The 24126-nt window shown below is 40.5% G+C and overlaps 1 long non-coding RNA gene across 1 annotated transcript; it reads right to left on the minus strand.

The window, feature by feature from the left end:
- Window positions 1–22293: 22293 nt before the first annotated feature.
- LOC134066021 (uncharacterized) lies at window positions 22294–23828 on the minus strand. The gene is made up of 3 exons (XR_009936356.1): window positions 23795–23828; window positions 22569–22620; window positions 22294–22353 (listed from the first exon to the last, which is right to left on the minus strand). It is a non-coding gene; the product is annotated as an uncharacterized LOC134066021 (long non-coding RNA).
- Between the last annotated feature and the right edge of the window lie 298 nt (window positions 23829–24126).

The raw sequence follows: 24126 nt of genomic DNA on the forward strand, positions 1-24126 counted from the left end.
ATCTTTAAGTATACAGTATATGTGTTAAAATTGATTTACATCCCACTGTGTGTTAGTTCAAGTGTGCCTGTTATAGGCTACATCCAGCTCTGAACTTCCAACTCTAATGTCTCCCCGTAGAACAGGGGTGTCAAACTCATCTTCACCGAGGGCCACATCAGCCCAATGGTTGCCCTCAAAGGGCCAGATGTAACTTCTAAGATTTGTAGCACCAGCCACAAAATCTTTAGCATCGGTAAAACTTCTAAAATCGAGAAGAGCAAAAGGTATCAGCATGACATGTTCTTTTTTATTATTGTTATGTTTTGTAAAAACAAAACACCACTGTCAGTTCCATACAGTTTGACTTTTCAATGAGGGTCACTGGTCAGTCAGGAAGAGATTGTGCCATGGATTCTTTTTCTTTTCATATTTCTGAGTTTTTAGATTCGAGTATATTCAACTTTACTGTCATTGCACGAGTGAAATACCAGTAACAAAATGCAGTTTTAGATCTAGCAAGTGATGCAAACGAGTAGGCTAACTGTCATGTCAAAAAGTGCATCCATATGAAATGCGTCACTAGCCTACACCGTTTCATACAAATACAGTAGAAGCGAACGGTCCCGGTGGACTTTTTCTTTGAAGTTTTAAAGTTGAAAGGTGCTGTGTGGATTCTATGTTGTTCGTTTTAAACTGAAATAAAAATGCAAAGCAACAGGGCGATTACTACAAACTTCTAGCATACCTCTGCTTGCCTGATATGAATGCACCTCTTCTCGGTCAGAATAGGCTTATTTTCGCTTTTGGCCAAACAATCACTTGCTCGATTAGCAAGGATTTGGAGCTGGATTTTTTGGATAATAGGACTACACACAGCCTTTTAAACGTAGACGTAAACGTATCACGTAGTTTACAACTTACATCGATTCCCCTCTCAAAGAAGCACACGCACTTCAAACAATTCACAGGCAGGCTAAACCGAGCGCGTAATTTAGGCGCTCCGTTCGCTAAAATAGTTTAGAATAAACTCACAAGTGCTCTATTTTCAATCCGTTTGATTTAGAGTTTGATTCAGTTGGGCTGATTTCTGTAAACTGCATTCTGTGGCCTTTCAAAGACTGATTCTATTGAGTTTTCATTCTGAATATAATGTACACTGAATATTAGGTATTTACATTGAGTGCGTTTACATGGACATTAATATTCCGATATTAACCTAGTTAAGACAATATTCAGAATAAGATACTCCCATGTCAACATCATTTTCCAATTGCCTTAACCGAAATAAGGTCATTTTCGGAATAAGCATAACCGGAATAAAATAGGTTGAGTATTTCGATCATATTCTGGTTATTTAGGTGCATTCTAGACATGTAAACACCTTATTCGGAATACTGACGTTCTATTGGAATATTCACGGTATTTCGCGACAATTAAACACAGCATAATGGCAACTAACAACAAACTCTTTGACGGCCCATAATATTTTCCTATCGCGACAGAAAATGAAAAGAAAAAGACCTTCTGGCGGCAAACTTTTCAAAGTTATTTTTAAGCGGAGCCTCAGAAAAGATGTCGAGAATGAAGAAGGTAGGCTACACTTAGAAGCGAGGAAGAAACATGTTAGACAGCATAGTAGCGACATACAGTGCCTATAGAAAGTCATCATACCCTTTTGAAATAGTTACCTTTTTTTGTCTTACAGCCTGAAATCAAAACCCATTTTAAAAACAATGTTTTTCAGTTTTATTCACAAATGTAGCTGTACAACATCAAAATAATGAAACAAAAGTTAACAGTTCTGAAAATTAATAAAAAAATTCAAACTAGAATAACAGGGTTGGAAAAGTCATCATACCCCTGACTTAATACTTTGTATAGCTTCCCTTTGCTTTCATTACAGCCCTCAATCTGTTTGGATATGTCTCTATTATAGCTTTGCACACCTAGATTGGGGAATATTTGCCCAATCTTCCGTGCAGAATTGTTAAAATTCAGTCAAATTCTGTAGGGAATGGTGATGGACTACTCTCTTCAAGTCAATCCACAGATTTTCTATAGGATTTAAGTCAGGGCTCTGACTTTGCCACTCAAGGATATTCACCATCCTATCCTTAAGCCACTACTTTGTTCTTTTGACAGTATGTTTAGGATCATTGCCGTGTTGGAAGGCGAATGACCTGCCCATATTCAGCTGTCTAGCAGAGGGACGCAGGTTTTCCTCAATCACTTGGGTGTACTTGGCAGCATCCATTTTCCCTCCTATCCTGACAAGTTGCCCAGTCCCCACTGAAGAGAAACATCCCCACAACATAATGTTGTCCCCACCATGCTTCACACTAGGTATGGTGTGTTTTGGGTGTGTATACTGTGTTTGGTAAGCGCCTGGAGCTCAGTCCAAAAAGTTCAATCTTAGTCTCCAAAAAGTTAAATCTTAGTCTCATCTGACCATAAAAGCTTTTTCCACATGGTAGCAGAATATTCAGATGTGTTTTTGCACTGAACTCCAAGCGCTATGTTTGGTGAAAACCAAACACAGTACACCACCCAAAACACACCATACCTAGTGTGAAGCATGGTTGGGGCAACATTATGTTGTGGGGATGTTTCTCTTCAGCAGGGACTGGGCAATTGGTCAGGATAGAAGGGAAAATGGATGCTGCTAAGTACACCCAAATTCTTGAGGAAAACCTGTGTCCCTCTGCTAGACAGCTGAAGATGGGCAGGTCATTCGCCTCCAACACGACAATGATCCTAAACATACTGCCAAAAGAACAAAGCAGTGGCTTAAATATAGGATGGCGAATATCCTTGAGTGGCAAAGTCAGAGCCCTGACTTAAATCCTATAGAAAATCTGTGGATTGACTTGAAGAGAGCAGTCCATCGCCGTTCCTTACAGAATTTGACTGGATTTGAACAATTCTGCACGGAAGATTGGGCAAATATTCCCCAATCTAGGTGTGCAATGCTATAATAGACATATCCAAACAGATTGATGGCTGTAATGAAAGCAAAAGGTAGCTCTACAAAGTATTAAGTCAGGGGTATGATGACTTTTCCAACCCTGTTATTCTAGTTTTTATTTTTTTATTAATTTTCAGAACGGTTGACTTTTTTTTCATTATTTTGATGTTGTACAGCTACATTTGTAAATAAAACTGGAAAAGATTGTTTTTAAAATGGGTTTTGATTTCAGGCTGTAAGACAAAAAAAAGTAACTATTTCAAATGGGTATGATGACTTTCTATACACTAATCCAGCGAAACACGGAAGTAACACAAAACCGCCATTACTGCGTGCCTGGCTGCTAAGAAATTAGCCCGTTGGTTCCATAGGCGGCTGTTGCAGAAGTTAGCTGTCATTAATACACGTCTTAATACCTTATGGTGTTAATAAATTACCTTCATTGGTAAGTTTTGGTACAGTCTGACATCATTGATCCAATGTTCCCTTTCACCTGACATTTTCATTCATTAGCAGTCCTCTTGTTAGACATTCTCTGACAGGATGTTTTCATTGAAAAGCACAGACAAGTGTCACTCGTCACACTCGCAGGCACGCAGTAATGGCGATATTCAAGATGGCAGCGCCCATAAAGTTCGCGCTGGATTAGTGTATAGGCACTGTATGTGGCAAAATAATGGCTAGGTGGAGGTCTAGAACTCCGGCGACGTGCGAAGCACGGAGACAGAGTTGCCTACTATTTCCATGGATTTCAACCCACGGACAATTCATCAGAGTGGACCGTGGATAAGGCCTACACATCTCTTCCTCAGAGAATTCTGCCCTGTGACAACACTGGTGAAGCGCTCATATACACTGCACCGACCTTGACTGCTGCACCTGTGCCCAACTACCAGCAGTGTTGGGGAGTAACGGAATACATGTACCGGCGTTACGTATTTAGAATACAAATTATGAGTAACTGTATTCCGTTACAGTTACAACTTAAACAGGTGGTATTTAGAATACAGTTACATTGTTGAAATCAATGGATTACATGAGGATACTTCACTGTTTCACTCTCTAAATAAATTAAGGCAAGTCCATGCATTTTCCGGAAAGCAATCTAGATTAAATTATTTCCATGTTTAAATCCAAGCCCCGTCGTCTTTCACTAGCCACTTTGCACCCGTCAGAACGCAGCCAGCGCGCATTATGGACGCGCCATCGGGATTAACTGACAGCAAATTTGGAGTGAAGTAAGTGTTAGTAACTCCTACTCACCGACCGTGGTTCTTGATGTCTGTTCAAAAGATATTTTCCCAAGTAGGCCTATCAATTGCTTACTTCGGCCAATCGGTTATACAGTCTTAGCAATCAATAAACAAAGTCTGGTTCACGTGTTGATTTAGACCTACGATGAAACCCATCTTAATAGGCACTGCATTCATTCTGAGGTTTTCATTCCAACTTAAAATAGCTCATGGGTTATTTGTTTGTAAGTAGATCTAGGCTATATTTAAGTTTTAAAATGAATTATGGTGCAGCCTATGCAAGTGTATTATTCTTGCGAGTAGGCCCTAGCGTAGCCTATTTTAACGTGCGGTTTTTGATTGTCATCTACTCACGTTCATTTTTGAGAGCACTGATAGGCTATGCAGTAGCCTAGGCTATAGTGTTTACATTTCCAGGTAATTTGCGTCCCACCGACCGGTCATATCTGCACCCCTCATTTTTACTGGGTTGATGCCACCTAAAATCTCACACACCTTATAATTTCTATAGGCTATGCCCCTGTTCCAACTTGAATTCTATTCTCGCACAGTAGGCTAGGCCTACGTGGGCCACACTCAGCCATTTGGAACAGAAGAACACACCCGAATTTTGGATTTGATGGGCGCATTCCTACACTTATAAAACACAACTCAATGCGGAAGTATTCCAAGTATTCAGAATACGTTACTCAGATTGAGTAACGTAACGGAATACGTTACAAATTACTTTTTAGGGCATGTATTTTGTATTCTGTAACGGAATACGTTTTGAAAGTATTCTTCCCAACACTGACTACCAGTATGTGCAGAATGCACAGTCTTCTGCAGGTAAGGGTATCTTTTTATGCCCTAAGAAATATTTGAACTTATATCGGCACTAAGATTAGGTCTAATACGTCTGTCATTATTCCAGGTCTGCATGGACACTTCAGCGCTCATCCTCAGGATATGTGCAGTGTTCTGGCCAACCAGCCCATTGCAGTCCCTCAAAGGGAAAATGAGATCTTCATATTCAGAGGCAACTTCCCTCTCCAGTACTCCGGAGTCAGGAGCAGCCATGTGGTTCTTCCCAGACCCACTGCAATGGCTCCAGTGAGGACAGAGAAAAGCCTGACGTTTGTGGGGAACTTCGGTCATACTCCAGACGTAACCCCGGACCAGTTGATGGCATTGCTGGATTCAGCCCCAGGGTCTGTGTGTGCACCCAGCCATGGTGTATCATCCACCCAGAGAGCACTACTCAATCCCACTCTACCTTTTAGCAGTTATAGTGGGGACATGAATCATGCTCACTCATCCACATGTAAGAACACCCTCAGATGAACTGTCCATTCTAGTGTATACTAATGTAAGCACCTGTAAACTCAATGTTCCATAATGCTTTGTGGTTTCATGTTTATTTTCTATACCTGTACACCAATCAAATGTCTTTATTTGTTTGCTTTTGTTTGAATTTTATGGACAACCAATTGTTATTTGTTATTTCATTATGCAGTTCCATTGCCTCAGGGAGCCCGGAGCCGCTCAGTCCGAGGCACGGAGACTGAAGAGTGATTCCCCGTCAGCTTGTGCTCTCCTGACAGTTTTGAGTGGAGACGTAGGTGTACGTTCGAGTATCCAGGCCCACGAACGAAGCTAGTGTCTGTCGCCTCTCTAGGCCAACGTTTACCTCCAGTGCTGAGCCCACCGGCGGACTGATCTGTTGGAGAGGGACACAATCATTGCCTGCTGGACCCCCTGGACCCTGCCTGCCGGGACCCCTTCTGCGGAGCTACGTGGCGACCTTTGCTGGCGACTGAGTTTCCTCCAGTGCTAGGCCCACCGGCGGACCGACCGCTCTGCTGTCCTGCTTCCTTTGGTTAGCTCTGCTTGCCTCCCGTCTGCGTGTGGACACCGGTTCGACCGAGTGGAGTGGAGTCGTGAGAACACTTACACTGACATACACACACACCCTCGGTTGTCGCCACAAGCGACCGGCGAATCGGGAGATTCGGGACGTTCCGTGCAGCAGTTGCTGCCTAATCATCAGTGCACCAACGACGAGCTCCATCGGCAAGCGAGTGGGGGGTTATGTGTTGTACTTTTATATTTGTTAGCAGATGATTGCATATCTGTGTTACTGGTTCCCGATTATTGTATGTTGTTTGTACTGTTGTGTCTTTCACACTGGTAGCCTGTTTTAGCTCTTAGCTAACAGGCTAGCGAACGTTAACGTTAGGTTAACTTCAGCCTGCAGTCTGTCAGGGGTATTGTGTTACAGTGGAGGCACCGCGCTATTAATATTTAATTCTTTGATTGTTTAATGCTAGCCTACTGGTAATTCAGGGATGTTTCAGCCAAGTCACCACACCACCGCTGAGAGCTCGGGATCCTGTTTTGCGCCACTGCTTAGTTAGCCTGTATGTTTTGACTGTAACAAGTGCCTTATAACGCACACCCGTCAAGATGGGGTTACACTAAGAATTAGAGTACACTAATATATATATATATATATATATATATATATATATATATATATATATATATATATATATATATGTATTATTATAATATATAATGTTTGTCTCTTTTCAGTTGGGAATGTGAGGATGCCAGTGCCTCGGTTGTCGCCACGAGCGACCGGCGAATCGGGAGATTCGGGACGTTCCGTGCAGCAGTTGCTGCCTAATCATCAGTGTACCAACGACGAGCTCCATCGGCGAGCGAGTGGGGGGTTATGTGTTGTACTTTTATATTTGTTAGCAGATGATTGCATATCTGTGTTACTGGTTCCCGATTATTGTATGTTGTTTGTACTGTTGTGTCTTTCACACTGGTAGCCTGTTTTAGCTCTTAGCTAACAGGCTAGCGAACGTTAACGTTAGGTTAACTTCAGCCTGCAGTCTGTCAGGGGTATTGTGTTACAGTGGAGGCACCGCGCTATTAATATTTAATTCTTTGATTGTTTAATGCTAGCCTACTGGTAATTCAGGGATGTTTCAGCCAGCTCACCACACCACCGCTGAGAGCTCGGGATCCTGTTTTGCGCCACTGCTTAGTTAGCCTGTATGTTTTGTCTGTAACAAGTGCCTTATAACGCACACCCGTCAAGATGGGGTTACACTAAGAATTAGAGTACACTAATATATATATATATATATATATATATATATATATATATATATATATATATATATGTACTATTATTATATATAATGATTGTCTCTTTTCAGTTGGGAATGTGAGGATGCCAGTGCAAGAGTTGCTGTCTGATACCGCTATGTATTATAACACTGCTGGGACCTGTGGTGACCCTCCTCCCGGGAGCTCTACAGTCCATTACACCACCAGGGAGGTGTATGTGTAGATGCTGGAGTAGCACCGTCACATGGCCTACAAGGAGCTCCAGCTGAAGGCGGAGCACACCTCACAGGTGGAGGGCTCCATTGACCGTCAGCTCCAGAGGAAGAGAGGAGGTGGGAGATGTGAGGAGCCTCCGCAGAAGAAGCGTTGGGAGGACGGAACAGAGGGCACCGTTTTTCCTGATGATGCCGCCATTCTAGGCGTATGGGATCTGGCCATTTCAGCGCCTGTCGGCCCTACCCTGGAGGCAGCAAGCAGGGAGAGGTATTAGAGACTGTACTGCCGTACAAAGGCAAAACCCCTTAACATCATATTTTGTCAAAAATGAGTTAATGTCATTTTTGGGGTATTTGAGACCTCCTTTATCATGTGAATGAATATCGTTAGTCAATTTAATCGTTTTAGCGAAAAAATAAAGGGCTCTGACAGCCGTAACTTCCAAAACCGTAAGACAAACCACAATAGAACGCCTTAACAGTTATAATAAGGCTTTTAGCCTTTGTGCGGGCACGCTGAAGTTGAGTTAAGCTGTTCTGGCTTTGGTAAACCAGGCTTCACGACAGATGTTACTGTACCGCCGTGATGTTACGGCTACTCTAGCTTTGACCTACTGTCAAAGTTTGCCGTCACCAAACCACATAAGCTAGTTTGCGAGAACAACACCACTTAGCTAGCCAGACAAACTGCTCAGTATGCAGTAGGAATTAAAGCAAGGTGATCAAGCTATAGATTGTATGTTTTACAGGTTGTCATACATGTTGTGATTTTCGTTCAGGGCGATGGTTCAGATCTGTCGATGTCTGTGACAGCCCGGAGCTAATCTGAATCACGTAGCAGCTAACGTTGAGGCTGACACACCTCCTCATTTAGCGGAGCCTCATCAGACGCCGACAACCAATTATTAAAACAACATACAGGCATCCTACCTTTCCATGCAATCCGATGTAGATCTAATCAATGGAAGATATAATCCATAGCAAAGCACGTAATCTGCATCCAAAACAATCCGTACATGTTTGAACCATATTTTCTTCTTGCAGATGTTCATGCCAGATCTTTCACAAATCCATATTGCTAACAAAGTAAGCTAACCCCGATGGTAAAAGTAATTCCAACTTTTTTTCGGTGGACCCTGTCCATGTTAGCCTATCTCTGAATTAAAAAGTAGTAGCCTAATCCAAGTCGAGTTTGCTGACTGTGCATCTTGAGCAGTTTGGTGGCATTTAACCTTTAACCCTTAAATTTGATTGACCACGTTTGTAAACATGGGACATTGTTTTTCTCCTGTATGGGAGAGACTAAACTTCCTTCCTCAGGTGATTTCAGGTCCTTATGCAAAATAGCCTATAGAATTAGTTATGGACCTGTGGCTCATCAAGGGTCAATCAGTATTCAATATCAATGAGATAGGTATGTATATATATATATATATATATATATATATATAGTATATTATTTTTTTATTATAATAGAGTAATACAATAATAATCATTATCAATTACTCTAATTATCATCATCACTGAACTGGCTATTTGCAGACTGTGCGGCCCCTACTTATCCAACCTGGGCCTTCCGGGTCTCGTTGCTTGTGAACATGGAGGATGAGGAACGGTCTAATCAAATGTTTAATTAATTATTACTCTAAAATCAATAAATATACTGTACCTTTGTATTAAATTATAATTTAATTATCTGTATTGAGAAAATATCTCTTGTATTTTAGGTAAGTTTAGTGTTGCTGCGCTATCCTGATCATTATAGCACTTTGTAGGAACAACCAATGGTCTATATAATTTAAAATAAATACCATGATGACTAGACTTGGTTAAGTGTTCTTATATTGGATGTAAGTATGTTGAACAGCAGGCAAATATTTATTTTATGTCAGTTAATGCCTTTTGCCTTTGCACCACTCCTCCATTTTGTACATATGATACAAAGGCAGGGTACAGTAACAGCCAAACAAGGGTCAAAGGTCAATTTTGAGCTAAATTTTTTTTGTATACAAACATTTCTTCACCTTATCAACAACTTGTCAAATTTTGGGAGTCCTACCTAAAAAACTTTTGTCGGGACAAAAAATAAACTTTAAAGTCATTTTTCTCAGTTTCACACTCTAGCGAGTTAAGGTCTTTTGCCTTTGCAGGGCAGTGTACTTAGCAATTTGCCAACATGGCAATAAGTTATACTAAAGAAACGTTGCATAATTTCTTCTCTACTCATATTAGGTGCTCATGAAGATGTTAGCTAAAGCTAAACTGTCTTTGTTTGTCTTCCCAGCCCTGCAGGACAAGGACCCCTCTCTGCTTCGCTGAACAGGCCTGTCCTACCCCCGGAGATCTTACAGAAGATCATAAAAGAAACCCTCAGCATGGACCTGACGATGCTGGGGGTTTTCAATAGGGTGTCAAAGGCCTTTCAAGACTTGGCAAAACCCTTCCACCCTTCCCTCTACATTAATAATTCTCTGGCCGAGGACTTAAAATTAGAGAGGGGTCTCAACACCATCACGGTCAGGCAGATGTATAGAGCCGCAGGCTGTGCGATAGGGCTTTGACTTTTGGCCAAAAATCGTATTCGAAGTTCGTTTGGTTATTAATATCAAACTTCGAATGTATTCGAATATTTGTTAATAATATTTTGACCATTATTTTTATGCTATTGGAAAAACACGCAGCATTCATTAAGCTGAATTTCCTTTTCCTGCTCTCCCTCCGTCTCTCTCTCTCACACACAAACATACACACACACACACACACACACACACACACGTAGGCCTACACAGCCCCTCCACTCCGTGCAGACCACGTCTGTCTCCATGAAAACAAGATCCCTGGAAGCTGCACCGACATAACGCTGTTCAGGTGGAGGCACTATGCATACAACTTTACCAAACAGTATAGCCTATAAGTAGCCTAAACTCATTCTCCATGGCCCGCTTTCTCTAATGGACACCCGTCCCTCGACATGCATCCTAAACATTCACAATCGTGAAAGCAATGACGCATAGAAGACAACAAGCTAAATTATCCGGTTAGCATGATTAGCATGCTGCACAGATTAAAACTCTTGCATTCAAGTTGATTGACCATCTCAATACCAATGTCTTCCAACTCCAAGACTCAATGAGGAAGTTACTATTAGCTTACCTTGAAACGTACACACACGTGGGGAAACTGAATAGGCTAGTCAAACCACTTGCTAACATCACCTACAGGAGCCGAGATGAGTAAGCCTAATAGCCTTGCTAATGAGCTCATGATTCACGACTTTACCAGATGTGGGAAAGCTGCTGAATCTGAAAACAACGTTTGCATGCAAACACATGTACAAAAAAAATAATGTTCATAACAGGTTCGAATATTAAGAGCTGCCTAAAATTCGTTCGAATATCATATATTTTTCAAAAATTCGAATTATATTCGAATAACGAAGTTCGGAGTCAAAGCCCTACTGTGCGAGCAGCCTTGCATTGCGGCTGAAAGGCCTTTTTCGAAGAAAAGATTGGCCACGTGCTCATTTGACAGTAAGGAAAAGTTCATTTGGAAGGTACATTGTTGAAAACATCCATCTTCCTTGAGTCAGCCTTTGCTCATTGAACTCATGGAGGAGTTTGGGGCAGTGACTGAAAATAAAAAAACGGACAGCGCGACCACCGAGAAGAAGGAGCAGGCCTGGTTAGCTTTAGCCTAAAAGTTTAATGGATCAGCTGGTGTTAAGGAGGCAAGGGACAAGATACAACTGAAAGGCTGCTGGAATAACTTGAAGATGAAGGCTAAAACTGATGCGGCAGAAATTGAAATGATCCCGCAGCAGATTACTCCCCTCCCCAACCCGTACGATGATGATGGCGCGCTGGACAAAACAACAGACTTCAGTAAGCTAACATTAAATGTTACCGTAACTAACGTTACACCACCAGTGTTGGGGAGTAACGCATTACATGTAATTGAGTTACGTAATTTAATTACAAAATAAATGTAACAGTAATATATTACAGTTACTGTAGAAAAAAATGTAATTCAATTACAGGTACTTTTGAAATTTTTCAAAATTACAATTTGAATTACATCTCAATATTGTCAGCAAAACTTAGCAAATAATATTGTATGTAAAAAGAACTGTTTCCATCCACAGCCATAGTTTGATATGGGACCTTCTGATAGGCTCTATCACGTCTACAGCGCCATCAGCGTAGGCCTACATGCCTGCCTGTAAACGTGTTATGATTATCATTATATTATCCTCACAAAAAATGTGATGCTAATTCATGTATTGGATGCCCTTGCTGCCTTGTGCGCTTGTACAGAACTGCTCGGCAGCCTGTAGACCAAGGCCAAAATCTTCACATGGATTTGGGGACTATATATATCATTCGAAATCCAAAAAGTAATCAAAAAATAATCAAAAGTAATTAGTTACGTTACGTTACAGAAAAAGTAATTCAAATAGTTACACTACTATTACATTTTAAACAGAGTAACTTGTAACTGTAACACATTACATTACGTTACGTTACAGAAAAAGTAATTCAAATAGTTACACTACTATTACATTTTAAACAGAGTAACTTGTAACTGTAACACATTACATTTCTAAAGTAACCTTCCCAACACTGTACACCACACATACAATATTTTGTTGATATTACTTTAAAAATGAAATACCGGTCTTTCAATACGACAATGTTTAGTTTGCTACCGCAGATTACGTTTTATCAGCAAGCAGAGGTGGGCACAAATACATCAAAAACTATTTTGTTACAAAATACAAATACTGGCGTAGAAAATGTAACAAAATAAAATACAAAATACGGATGTGAAAAAATTATTTAATTAAAATACAAGTAATTAGTAATTAGAAAATACAAAAATACCCCCACAATAATCATGGTATACCAACTTTTAAAAACAACTACAATAAATACTAGTTTTTTATTGGCGGACAGAGACCTACATTTTTTACTTTGGGCTGAAGTAGCCTGGTCCTACCATACTCTTGTACATTCATAATGTACAGAGAGTCTGGACACTTTCCATTGCCAAGCATGAATTTCCTTGAATGCGGATACTCTGCCCAGAGCCTCTCAGATCTGCCATAACCAATCGATAAAAGTTTTGTCGTGAGGTGACATGCTCAAACTAGCGACCTAAACGTCATCGTTTTCAGCTACTCCCTCTGTTCGCTGATTGGACCTGCACATTTTGGTCTTGAGAAAACCTGTGAATATACCGCAGACCCAGACTACGTAGTGGAGTGAAATGAAAACTGAACGGAAGTACGTAGGAAGGCGGAGCCAGGCTACCCATGAAGTAGATCTAGTAAAAAAATGTAATCAGCATCCTCTATCAATATAAACGATGATTGAACTGACAACAAGCAGGCTTTGCAACAGTGGAATCAACTCTGACGAAGCAAACTACCCACCATCATTTTCCGTATTCAATGAAAGTAGTACAACAGATTGAACAGGTTAGCCTTTTTAAATTGAAATGCATTTCCCTTTTTGTGCTATAAATGCATGCCTTTTGCCTTCATACATGACTGGCAACACGGGGGACAAATAAAGTAACATCCTGTAAGTTGTCTCAATATACAGAATTAATTAACTGGGAGGTGAAAACTCCAGACTGTTTCGCATTGGGGAGGTTTTTGCCTCAGTCTCCTCCATTATTTCTGCAGATCAGGACACCTTGGTTGATACCTTACATACAGTAAATCCTCATGTAATGGGGTTCATGTCCTAAAGATTCTGACCTTTGGCTCCCAGACTATGATAAGCATAGCATATTGTCATGGTTATACTAAAGAGGCTATATTTAACTGTGTGATGAATTTTTTGCCTAATTTGAGGGGGGAAATGATGAGATTTTTGTTAAGTATTTAAGTATTTTAAATACTCTAAATACAACCCCTCAAAGTATTTTGTTACAAAGTACATTTTATTTTTTCCAATCCTGCAAAATACAAATTACAAAATACACTAAAGTAATTAAATACGTATTTAAAATACATATAATTGAAATACTGCCCATGTCTGTCAGCAAGAAAGTAGATAAGCATTATGCTAGGCCATACGAACATGCTAGCCCATCCATATATCCTCCAAAGCCCTTTTCCATGATGCATCTAAAGATGCAGCCTGAACAAAGTTAACACTCTCAACATGGATACGGTGGCTGAGTAGATCTGAATGAAGGTGATATGCAACCATTAATTGGTGTTTGGATGCAAGGGTGACTTAACCTGACTTTCGCCAGATCCTGTAGTTCGCTGTCTGCTTCACACAAGGATTTGGGACTTCTCGATAGGAGATGTATTTCTGAAGGCGGGTCCTTGTAAAACATCCTCGCATGTGATTCGATAAACCACTTGCCTGTTATCTTGAATGACGTGCTAGGCTTCTTCAAGCTCTTGCCAAACCCGGTCGGAAGAAGAGTAAAAACATCCTTGCCACCAATAAATGTCTTCAAAACTATTCTCTGTTAATCTTTTAAAGAATGAATACTCAATAGATCCGACAAAACGGTTGAAATAGCAGAATCAATGTCAGCACAAGACTCCTCGCTGCGTGCCGCCATTGTTATTTGAATCAAACACTCGCTTCGGCGCTCCTGATTGGTTGCTTATTTTTTGATCACTGGCCCAGGGGTTTGGATTGCCCTCGCGTCCAGACCCTTGTGTGGAGCTCAGCGAAACGCCTCTGGTGGAGCATGGCGGAACTACAAGGGTCTGGCGAGAGTCAGGCTAAGGGTGACTAGCACATTCTTGACATGTTTTGTATCATGGACAACCTTTTTGAAAAAACTGTGTTTTGCCTCAAAACACATTGTCCATAATTCAACCAAGCGACCAAAACATCTAATAACATGTGCATAGTGCTGCAAATAATTATGTTTGGGCCGTAAACGCAGTTCAGAAAAAGTCCCAAGTAGCAAGGTACGATGATCTGCTATTTTAGTTTCCAAATAATCCAGTGAGCGCTCAGAGAATTTTGTGCTGACGACAATTTCAGCAATATCTTTGAGATCCATGAGAATTTCCCATGCTGGTTCATTTTCTGGCACAAACTCACCAATCATTAGAGGCAATAACCATAGCAAAGACCAGTTTTCATGGCCATTACCCCAGGCCGTACCTCTCACAAAGCCCGACTTTGGTATTTTGTGTGGCCTGTTGTCTTTGTCTTAGTACTAGTATGGGAATGACAATACTGTGGTGAAGATCATCAAAGGAAATGAATTTCTTCCTTATAAGTTCTTTGAGACATAGGGTCAACTCTACAAGAACAATCCCCTCAAAGAGACCATGCAGGATATCAGGAGGAAAGCCTGTGATGGGGTGGAAATAGGTGAAATGTTTGCTTAAAGCACATTCACCTTTGACACCAAAAATGGTGTTGTTGTCCGAAAGTCTTCTCACCAGTAAATCGTGCTGCTCAGGAGTCCTCAGTGGAAAATGACAGGGAGCTTCTTCCAGAGTGTCTCGACTGATCAGACAGAACCTGCAGAAATTGGCAACAGAAAAACGTTCTTGAAAGCCAGCCAATCCATATGATCCCAAATTATCAGCACAAACACAATAAATCGTTCCTATCACATTGTGACGTTTTGCCTCAACATATCCCACTGAGCAAGCAACGTCTATGGACGTCCAAAAAACAGTGGTCTGTCCAGGCTGTGATCTGGACGTCTATTTTACAGTCAAAATGAGTTGGAAATACGTCTTAAAATGTCCAGGAAATATGTCTTAAAAATGTTCATTCTGGCTAGTCTACGTCTTCTGGAGTTCGGCGACCACGTCTTCTGGACATATTTTGGACCAGTTTTTGCTCAGTGGGATAGCCCTTCCTTTTCTAAGACCGAAATGTCTCTCAACAATGGGGCAAGGAATCTGTCATATCCAAACTGCTTCACATATCAGTCTTGCCAAGAGCAGCCAACTGAATGACAGACAAGGACAAACGAAACTTTGCTGGTAAGTTCAATGGTACCCAAAATACTGTGGTGATTTCGTGTCCCCAATGGATTGCAAACTTCAAAATTGTCAATATGAAGGGCTAAAACAAAGCTAGACTCTTCTTCACACAACTCACATGTAAATGTTGAATTCTGTAAATGTTTAGGGGATTTTGAATGGGACTTGAAGAGGTGACACCTTAACAAACCTGATGTTTAAAAAGAGCAGACGCAGTCCTTGAAAAAACAGGGCCAACAGGCTCCTTCCCGGCTGTGGTGTATCCTGTGGTGTCTCAGAAGAGTCTCTGCGTTGTGGTGTGAAAAATAACAAAACTGCACTGCATCACGCTGCTTCACTAAGTTAAGAAGAAATGTAAAACACAAATGTTAGTGGAACAACAGATATTGCTGATGGACAAAACACTATTATTTATGTAAAGGATGTATGAAACTGCCATATAGCCTAATCTCTAACATCACATGTTTACACTAGCTCTTATGGTTATATGCTATTTAATGTAAAACAAGAACAATCAAATTTCCTTTTTACACAATATCTCTCCAAGTCCTATTAACTTTCACAAATGTCATAGCGCAAATTCAACAAAGACTTCCATCAAAAAAAAAGTAGCAGCCTCAAGAAACAAACTGGCTAGCACACGTGGCGATTATGTTTACCAGGCGATTCTTCTGAAGCATCAAGTTCGTCTGCCAAAACGCACACACACAAAAATAGTTTAACACTAAAAATGTCATCCTTAAAGGAACCGTATGTAGGATTTTGGCCAAAACGAGTACTGCAATTACTTTCAAAATACTGTAGGGCAGTGAATCGGCTCCCCAGCAAACAATTAACGTTCTGCTAACTTTCACTAACGTTAGCTTTTGGTTCCCCTATGGTTCGTTTTTCAGCAACCTACTAATAACGTTTAGAGAACGTTATCTCCAGGTTGTCAAAACAAATAACGTTCCCCTAACGTTTTTACAACTAAAGAAAAAAACGTTATATTCTGGTTGAATCCCAGCAAGCAAATAACGTTAGCCGCTGGTTCTCTTGTGGTTAGTTTATCAGTAACCTTCTAATACCCTGGAGAGAACGTTAGCTCCAGGTTATCAAAGTTTTCCGAACGTTATTACAACTAAAGAAAAAAAACGTTATATTCTGGTTGCATTTCTCTTTTCACACAACGTTGCTACTTAGTTGTTTTTAGGTATCTTATTTGTATAACCATATCGGTATTCTCTGGTTATGTGCGTGGGGTTGATTGATGAAAATCGCCCCAGAGTTTCTATGAGTTTCCAATTGAACACGGCCAGCAGCCACACTGCAAAGTCGGAATAATTTGTTGCAAAATCGACATATAGCCCTATTCTATTCTTCCCCCCTCTGTTGGATTGATATTCGGCCGACCAGAGCCAGCCCGTACGTCAGCTAAAGGGGCCAGCGCGAGAAGAAGCTACTCGGGTCCGTAGTTCTGGGGTGTTGGTGTTTTAGCAGACTCAACCTCGCTAACTTTAAGACATTTGGATAACACAGAGATAAAGTTACTCACGTAGGCTGGCTGTATGGTATCGATCACATTCTTCACATCGTTCTCCATGCACTTGTTCCATTAAGTCCCAACAGGCTTTTAAAAAACACTGTACAGGGTAAACCGGGTGGAAGAGCTAGCTAGCCATAGTCCAGGCAGGCACACAACGATTTCATGCTAACTAATCTGACGAATAGTTTGGATTAATCCATAATCGATTAGAGTGGCACCTCAAATGCATTCATGTTTTTAAAGCTTTATTTGTTATGAAAATATGATGATGAGGACTCCAATGAATTCTTTCTCAAACGTTGAGACTGCATCTTAAACAATGTTCCCGGGGGAGAATTGTTTTATATTCACACGTAGTCCAAGTTACAGCCTATGTTACTGTGCTGTTCACTCAGCCTATCCCACAATTCCCAGTCCCAATTTAAAACAAAATAAACCAAAATCCATCATAATTCTGAACCGAGGACTTTTAATGGCATACGATGCAATAAAAACAGCCTGTTTTGAATGTTGAAACAGTGTGTTAGGCTAGCGCCTGCTCTGCTTATGTTTTGATCTGACTAATCGTTTATTATAGGAAAAGACACCGTAGACAAGAAAGAATTAGACCTAACCGCATTTAAATACTTAGCTGACACTAAGTAATGATAGCAAGCCGTATTCGTCGCAGTTCAGCAAGCAGCTATTGGTAAGTGAATTTACATGCGTGTGGTAGCCTATAATGTCATTGCCTTAATCATCAGAGACGTTCGCTCTCTCAGGTTGCAGATAGACTGTCGCCGCAGATGGCAAGTGTACAGCGGAGCCATGCCTCGATGTCACGATAATTCTACATATTTTTTCCCCCTTTACACTTTGTTGCTGGGAGGTTAGGGGAACGTTAATGCAACCAAATATAGTAAAGTTCCCTAAAGGGTAGGAGAACGTTCTGCTAACCAAAATAAACAACCAGAAAAAAACGTTGTATTTTCGTCAAGAAAACTTTCCTGGGAACCTTGTGGCAACTTTCGCAACTTTCAGGCAACGTTTTCCTAACCTGGAAAAAAACGTTCTAAAAACGTTCTCCTAACCAGAAATTGTTAGCTGGGTCCCCCTCCCCTCTGAGTCACGGTTGCCAGCTAGCTTCAGCAGGAATAGGCTGCTAGCTTTCTGTTTTCCTCAGCATAATGACAGAGAAACGAACTCACTCTGATAATGCATTGCTAACGTCAGCAATGACTACTAGTTGCTTTTATTTCCCAAACAATTCCTTACCCTACCTTTTCAATTCAATGACCCACCTCCTCCATATGGCCAACATAACGTTACTTTGCACGAACTTGGATAATTTGTTCAACTGTCATGAATAGGCTATTTAAAATGTCCATTTACTATATCCTACAAGTAAATTAACCAAACTGATTAATCTTTACCTGTTCAGGAGCAAATTAACAACACTGACGTCTGTCTTCAAATTCTTCTCCGTTTTGAGCCGTCTCAATCTCCTAAATCCTTGTTTTATTTAGACGTACTTCGGATTCATAACAAGGTCTTTTAGGTTACATAACGGTAGACATTTTTTATCCAACACGTTTGTAGCTGCAGCTGTGTATGGTGGTAACTAGCATAGCTGGCAACCCGGATGGCGAAATACTACTGACTTCGTGATTCGTAAATAAGTGTATCCAAAACACAACATAACAACATCAACATCAGTTGAGGGCTGCAACTTCACTTTTAAATGAAAATATCTTGGCCGGACTACTGTTGTCAGTGATATAAGTATTTGAAATTAGCATGATTTCTAAATGTCTAGTGACATATCAGGGCCATTTTATGATTAATTGAAATACATTTCCTACATACGGTTCCTTTAAAATACTCAACTACTACACCGTATTATCCTTTTTTTATTTTTTTTTAGGTCAGGGATTCCCAAACTGTGGTGCGCGCACCCCCGGGGGTACGAAAGCTGCTTCTAGGGGGTGCGCGAGATGAAAAGGGCAATGGCGGACAGGTGTTAAAAAAATCAACTCTTGTCATGAATAAATATATAATTTAGAGTCAGGTCATAAGGAAACGTGAAATAAATTAAATATCATTCATAAACTCTATAGTCTGTAGGTGTTAATCAAAAAGGGCGGCTTATTTAAGTCATGCCTGGAATAGAATGCGTTCATTTTGAATGTTCGGATGGTGGATTGTCCGTGGGGAAAACGTTTTGGAACCGCGCTGCACTAACTCAAGACTCATCGTGGATATAGCCTATCATTTTTTTTTTTTTTTTTTAAACAACAAAAACAGAAAGGAGTGAGGCAGCAAAGCTAGGAGTTATTTTGGATGGGTAAGAACAAGGCAACGTGACAAACTAAAAGGTCATTTTAGCCTTTACAGGGCTATGTTATAGGCTACATCCTTGACAGGCGTTGTTGTAGGCCTATTATAAGATATTGTATGTGGATGTTGTTAGCCTACTATGCAGGCTACTTTTTAGCTAGCCAATGCAAAAACCTAACTGGGAACCGGACAAATATAGGGAGGGAAAGTAATCTCATCGCCATCTAGCGGTTGCGTTCCTAGAGGCTAGCGGGAGGGGATGGGATTTTCTTTTAGAAAAAATACATCTTGGCCCATGATGGGAACTTAAATGCCCTCAGTAAAAAGTCGGTCTATGGGACTTAGCCTAACATTGGAGCTGCTCTTGGATAGGAACGCAACCACTTGGGGCGCTGGTTTTCACTTTCCCTCCCTATTGTCAACGCTTTGAACGTTAAGTTGCGGGGGGGTACAATGGCCTGAACACACCAACCCGATAATCGGCCGTCGGGCAGTCGGGAGCGGTCGGGCACTCGAGTCTGTTTGGTGTGTCCCGTGCTGTCACTAGTCGTCGTCGGGGCTAGTTTTGGCCAGTTTTGGCCGACTTGACATGTAGAGTCGGCCAGTGGCCGTCGGTCTCAATTACCAATGATTGGTTGAGTCCTAATCCTTCGTAATATCTAGGTAGCAGAGGACTTAGATTTTAAACTAACCGTTAGCCCTACATTCAGCGATGTAAGTTTCGGACCCATTTTGATAGACCTTCCTAACATATTTTTGCTGAAACTAAGTTTCTGAACGTGTGTTATTTCAGGTTATTTCCCATTCACTTTTCATTTACTGTGCTATTACTAGCTAGCAAGCTAGCTAGGTTAACGGGCGAAAAGTTATTTATTCTGTGCCCAAGAGAGTGTTTCGTTGGCCTCACACACAAGCAATGGCAATAAAATAATACACACTATATAATTATATTTATATTTTCTTATTGCCTAATCAGAGAAGTCCGAAAACTAGTGGCAATAAGTTTCACGAATCCAACATGATATCTACTCGGCTCGGCTGACTCTGAAGCCTGCAGTTATGGGTAATGTATCAGACTTGAGGCACGCGCAAAACGTACAATCAGAACGTGAGATCAGCCGACGACAAACTGCGAAACACACCACTGCGACGTCAAGCGACCGCTTTAACTTTGAGCGCCTGCGCATAAACTCGCTGGGATAGCTCTGGGGCACCAGGGTGGCTAGTCTCGTGAGCAGCACATAAACAACCCAGTGGGCATTTGATATCAATTTGACATCAATATGACATCGAACATTGACGTCAAAATTACGTCACGAAATAGGTCTAGAATGAAAGTCATATTGACGTCAATGTACTGATGTCAATTTGATGTCAAGATTTTGACCTCTGCTGATGTCATTTTGATGTTATTTTGATGTCATGTTTTGCCGGGATTTGATGTCAATTCAACATGTATTTGATGTCATGATGGTTGATTACGTTTTGATGCTATTTTGATATCATTCAATATCAGGCTTTGATGTCAATTCAACATTTATTTGACATCAAGATGTCATGATGTTGATGTCATTTCCATGTCAAGTTTTGTTGGCATTTGATGTCAATTCAACATTTATTTGATGTCAAGATGTCATGATGTTGATGCATAGGAAGACAATGTTTTAATGCTATTTTGCTATCATTCAATATCAAGCTTCGCTGTCAATTCAACATAAATCCGAAATCAAACATTAATGACAAAAGTATGAACATTTATTGACAAATTTTGATATAATTTCAATGTCAAGAATCACTCAGGACAGGATAAGAAAGCGTAGACCCCCAAACCAGACTGGAGCCACTTGTGAATAACCTGTAACACAGATACATAAATGTACATTTCATTAGAGAGCTTTTCGGTAGAGGGTAGGTTTTATTACAGCAGACAAAGGCATTTAAGCATGTTGACATTTACCTTCACTTCGTCCTGAACTAGTAACACCAGTTACAGAGGCATATGGTTATTTTTATTATTAATGTTTAGACCAAAAGTCAAATAAATCAAATGTATAACTGTTTAGCTTACTTCACTTGGGTGGCAGGACAGGATGAGAAAGTGTAGACCCCCAAACCAAACTGGAGCCACTTGTGAATAACCTGTAACGCAGATACATAAATGTACATTTCATTAGAGAGCTTTGAGGTAGAGGGTAGGTTTTATTACAGCAGACAAAGGAATTTAAGCATGTTGACATTTACCTTCACTTCGTCCTGACTAGTAACACCAGTTACAGAGGCATATGGTTATTTTTTATTATTAATTTTTAGACCAAAAGTCAAATAAATCAAATGTAAAACTGTATAGCTTACTTCACTTGGGTGGCAGGACAGGATGAGAAAGCGTAGACCCCCAAACCAGACTGGAGCCACTTGTGAATAACCTGTAACGCAGATACATAAATGTACATTTCATTAGAGAGCTTTTGAGGTAGAGGGTAGGTTTTATTACAGCAGACAAAGGCATTTAAGCATGTTGACATTTACCTTCACTTCGTCCTGAACTAGTAACACCAGTTACAGAGGCATATGGTTATTTTTATTATTAATGTTTAGACCAAAAGTCAAATAAATCAAATGTAAAACTGTATAGCTTACTTCACTTGGGTGGCAGGACAGGATGAGAAAGCGTAGACCCCCAAACCAGACTGGAGCCACTTGTGAATAACCTGTAACGCAGATACATAAATGTACATTTCATTAGAGAGCTTTTGAGGTAGAGGGTAGGTTTTATTACAGCAGACAAAGGCATTTAAGCATGTTGACATTTACCTTCACTTCGTCCTGAACTAGTAACACCAGTTACAGAGGCATATGGTTATTTTTATTATTGATGTTTAGACCAAAAGTCAAATAAATCAAATGTAAAACTGTATAGCTTACTTCACTTGGGTGGCAGGACAGGATGAGAAAGCGTAGACCCCCAAACCAGACTGGAGCCACTTGTGAATAACCTGTAACGCAGATACATAAATGTACATTTCATTAGAGAGCTTTTGAGGTAGAGGGTAGGTTTTATTACAGCAGACAAAGGCATTTAAGCATGTTGACATTTACCTTCACTTCGTCCTGAACTAGTAACACCAGTTACAGAGGCATATGGTTATTTTTTATTATTAATGTTTAGACCAAAAGTCAAATAAATCAAATGTAAAACTGTAAAGCTTACTTTACTTGGATGGCAGAACCCCCAAACCAGACTGGAGCCACTTGTGAATGACCTGCAACACAGATACATAAATATGCATTACGTTTATCATCAGAAAGAAATGGCCAAATATTTATCATAACCAATAATACACCCCATTAAAAAATGCATTATATTGGGATCCACAGAATATGGTGCTGATCATTTTAGCTCATCTTCCCATATATTCTAAACATTCACCACAAAGTGTCTGGTCTGTGCCAAGGCAAAGCAAGGACATACATGAAGTCAACAACTGCCTCTTCTATTTTGCCTCTTCTCAGTTAAATCTTACTCCAAGGAACGTTCAATGTCATTAAATGAACTCGTAGACGACAGTATTTCTACATGAAAATTTAAAACAAATAGCCTCGTGCCCTTTGTGCATTTATATTTCGTAAAAGTTAGAGAGTAATCTCTAGCAGCTACAGTTCAATCTAAAAAGTCACCAGGAAACACGTCTGGAAACCGGACTTTTTAGATTGAATAGTAGGCCTGTTTGCTGGTTTCTAACGTGTACAAAATATAAGCACGAGTCCCAAAGCTATTTGTTGCTGCCAGCAGAGAATGTCGAGCTATGACGTATGTGTTTGAGCATGCGGCAGCTGGTTAGCGCTACCTTATTAGAACTAGCAGGCTACTGCTAACGTCATTCATAATTTAAAACCATTAGCTAGCAGCTAACGTTATCCCGGACTGGTGAACAATGTGAAATCAGCCTCCCTCCCAGAAAGAAATGATGTTTAGACACATCCGAATTGGCCTTCGTTTTCTTAAAGACTCCCGAGTCCAACATCTAAGCTTTCATAACGTTAACAAAAACTAGTTTTCCTGTAACTTTAATGCTATCGTTAGCTAACAAGCTAACGCAAGCCAACTTTTGTTGTTCACAAACACAAAGTTAGCGTTAAACCAAATTAAACGTTGCTCATTTTAAACTCAGTTCTGAGTTTAGCTTTCATTAAAAGGGTAACAAAGCCCTAGTTGGACAGGATTTAGCCCTGTCTAAAGTGGGCTAAATTAGCTTGCGAAAGCTAGCAGCTAGACCGTAGCTGGTGTGTAAATATGAGCAATATCTGCAGACCAGCAAATCTTCGGATAATATCAGCAAATAAAGCTAGATAAGTAGGTTACTTGTGTTATGGAAGTACTTTTTCAGTGGATAGACTTGGTAGCTGCATAAATAAAGCATATAGGAGCATACTTACAGTGAGCCTTCAGACGCCGCTGTTTCGTCTTCCACTTCATCAACGAGAAATTTTAAAACTGAAGGAGCCGTTAGGACTGGAAAGGGCGCTTCGATGTGCGTATCCGCACGGAGTCCGCCGCAGAGGGTCCGTTTTGGAACCCTCTGCTGTGTGGGTCAGGATGTTGAAAAACTCGCGTCGATTTACAATGAGTAGGCTAATAATATACCTTTTCAGACATTTTAACAGACGTTGTTTTGACATAAATTTCACATCAATTTGACGTCTTATTTCCTGACATCAAATCAACGTTGATTTATGGCTATGGCTATGGCTATGGTTATTTAGCAGAC

This window comes from Sardina pilchardus, chromosome 19, assembly GCF_963854185.1.
Source record: "Sardina pilchardus chromosome 19, fSarPil1.1, whole genome shotgun sequence".
Classification (NCBI taxonomy): domain Eukaryota; kingdom Metazoa; phylum Chordata; class Actinopteri; order Clupeiformes; family Clupeidae; genus Sardina; species Sardina pilchardus.